Below are 2,500 nucleotides of genomic sequence, written 5' to 3'. Positions count from 1 at the left end.
CTTTAAATACAGCTTGTGTTCAAACTGATGACGGCGTGGAAAGATACTCTACTCAAGCTGTTCACTGGACCACCATGAGTCCCACCTGGGAGGAAAAATGAAATGACCCATTATAACCCTTTAATTACCACCACCATAAACAGTCAGCTTTTGTTTATCTAACCTGTTTACAGTGTACTGAGGAAACAAACAAACGGATTCTAATCGACTCACATAAACGCTTTAAATAAACCATCGCAAAGCAGCGTGATCACGTTAGATCAACAAAACCCTGCGTTAATCCAAACCTCCAATAAACACGGACCCCATTCCAATGTTCACAGTGTAGTTAGGCAATAATTAAAGCTTTATAGCATAGCACTGTCTTTGTTTCCCAGGTGGGTTTATAGCAGTGGTCTATGGCTGAGCGGTCAATGGCCGAGCCGTCTATGGCCGAGCTGTCTACGGCTGAGCGGTCCACGGCTGAGTGGTCTACGGCCGAGAGGTCTATGGCCGAGCGGTCCGCGGCTGAGCGGTCTATGGCCGAGCGGTCCGCAGCTGAGCGGTCTATGGCCGAGCGGTGCGCGGCTGAGCGTTCCGCGGCTGAGCGGTCTATGGCCGAGCGGTGCGCGGCTGAGCGGTCTATGGCCGAGCGGTGCGCGGCTGAGCGGTCCACGGCTGAGCGGTCTATGGCTGAGCGGTCTATGGCCGAGCGGTGCGCGGCTGAGCGGTCTATGGCTGAGCGGTCCGCGGCTGAGCCGTATATGGCCGAGTGGTCCGCGGCTGAGCGGTCCACGGCTGAGTGGTCTATGGCCGAGCGGTCCGCAGCTGAGCAGTCTATGGCCGAGCGGTCCGCGGCTGAGCAGTCTATGGCCGAGCGGTCCGCGGCTGAGCGTTCCGCGGCTGAGTGGTCTATGGCCGAGCGGTCTATGGCCGAGCGGTCCGCAGCTGAGCAGTCTATGGCCGAGCGGTCCGCGGCTGAGCGGTCTATGCCAGAGCGGTCTATGGCTGAGCGGTCCACGGCTGAGCGGTCTATGGCCGAGTGATCCGCGGCTGAGCGGTCTATGGCCGAGCGGTCCACGGCTGAGCGGTCTATGGCCGAGTGGTCCGCGGCTGAGCGGTCTATGGACGAGCGGTACGCGGCTGAGCGGTCCACGGCTGAGTGGTCTATGGCCGAGCGGTCCGCGGCTGAGCAGTCTATGGCCGAGCGGTCCGCGGCTGAGCAGTCTATGGCCAAGCGGTGCGCGGCTGAGCGTTCCGCGGCTGAGTGGTGTATGGCCGAGCGGTGCGCGGCTGAGCGGTCTATGCCAGAGCGGTCTATGGCTGAGCGGTCCACGGCTGAGCGGTCTATGGCCGAGTGATCCGCGGCTGAGCGGTCTATGGCCGAGCGGTCCGCGGCTGAGCAGTCTATGGCCAAGCGGTGCGCGGCTGAGCGTTCCGCGGCTGAGTGGTGTATGGCCGAGCGGTGCGCGGCTGAGCGGTCCGCGGCTGAGCGGTCTATGGCCGAGCGGTCTATGGCTGAGCGGTCCGCGGCTGAGCGGTCTATGGCCGAGTGGTCCGCGGCTGAGCGGTCCACGGCTGAGCGGTCTATGGCTGAGCAGTCCACGGCTGAGCGGTCTATGGCCGAGCGGTCCACGGCTGAGCGGTCCACGGCTGAGCGGTCTATGGCTGAGCAGTCCACGGCTGAGCGGTCTATGGCCGAGCGGTCCACGGCTGAGCGGTCTACGGCCGAGCGGTCTACGGCCGAGCGGTCTACGGCCGAGCGGTCCACGGCTGAGCGGTCTACGGCCGAGCGGTCCGCGGCTGTGAATGTTTATATCAGAGAACAGCTTCTGACGGTTTCAGTGCGCATCACAGAACCGATGCAGCTGCGTTACAGCTCACTCAAATTTCTCATATTTGCTGTTGGCAGTGATTTACACACAGGAAACATCAAAGCTATGATCAAAACCACCTTAATCAGAGAAAAGAATGTTTTTCTGTTAAACACAGACTGCTTCTCTTTACACACACACTTTCTTCATCCAGTTATCAGTCCATATGCGGCATTTTGGAATGAAGCTCTTCATATTTTTTTAAATAAAACCATTATTTGCTTCATTAAAGCTGTTTATGTGGATTAGCAGTGGCATATTACTACATTTAATAAACTAAATTCAATAACTGAAATAAAGCTAAAATAACTTTGCATAAGTTGCATAAACAGAACCTGATAAAACATGCAGACAAATTTCGTGGTGTGGCTTTCTAACACTAATCAGATAAAGATGAGCTGTGTAAACACACAGCCTCGTCTCTGAGCTCCGAAACACCGGAGCTGAACGCTGTTTAACTGTTTAACTGCCCTCGGACTCCAGCTACACACAGATGAGAGAATCGGCGCTTTAGACTGTCTGTATGTTACACTGAGAGACGGATCATCGCTTTAGCTGCCCACTACAAACAAACACGAAGCTTCTGGGTTTTTATTTTGTGTTTCTATCAGTAGAAAACACTTCCTACAGAGTTAAACTGCAAACGT

General features: G+C 56.0%; 1 protein-coding gene across 4 annotated transcripts in view; it reads right to left on the bottom strand.

The window, feature by feature from the left end:
* dennd1a (DENN/MADD domain containing 1A) overlaps positions 1–2,500 on the bottom strand; it is a 51,368-nt gene that overhangs the window by 32,934 nt on the left and 15,934 nt on the right. The window lies entirely within an intron of this gene.

Source organism: Pygocentrus nattereri, chromosome 16, assembly GCF_015220715.1.
Source record: "Pygocentrus nattereri isolate fPygNat1 chromosome 16, fPygNat1.pri, whole genome shotgun sequence".
NCBI lineage: Eukaryota > Metazoa > Chordata > Actinopteri > Characiformes > Serrasalmidae > Pygocentrus > Pygocentrus nattereri.
This window is presented reverse-complemented; position numbering and strand designations above follow the sequence as displayed.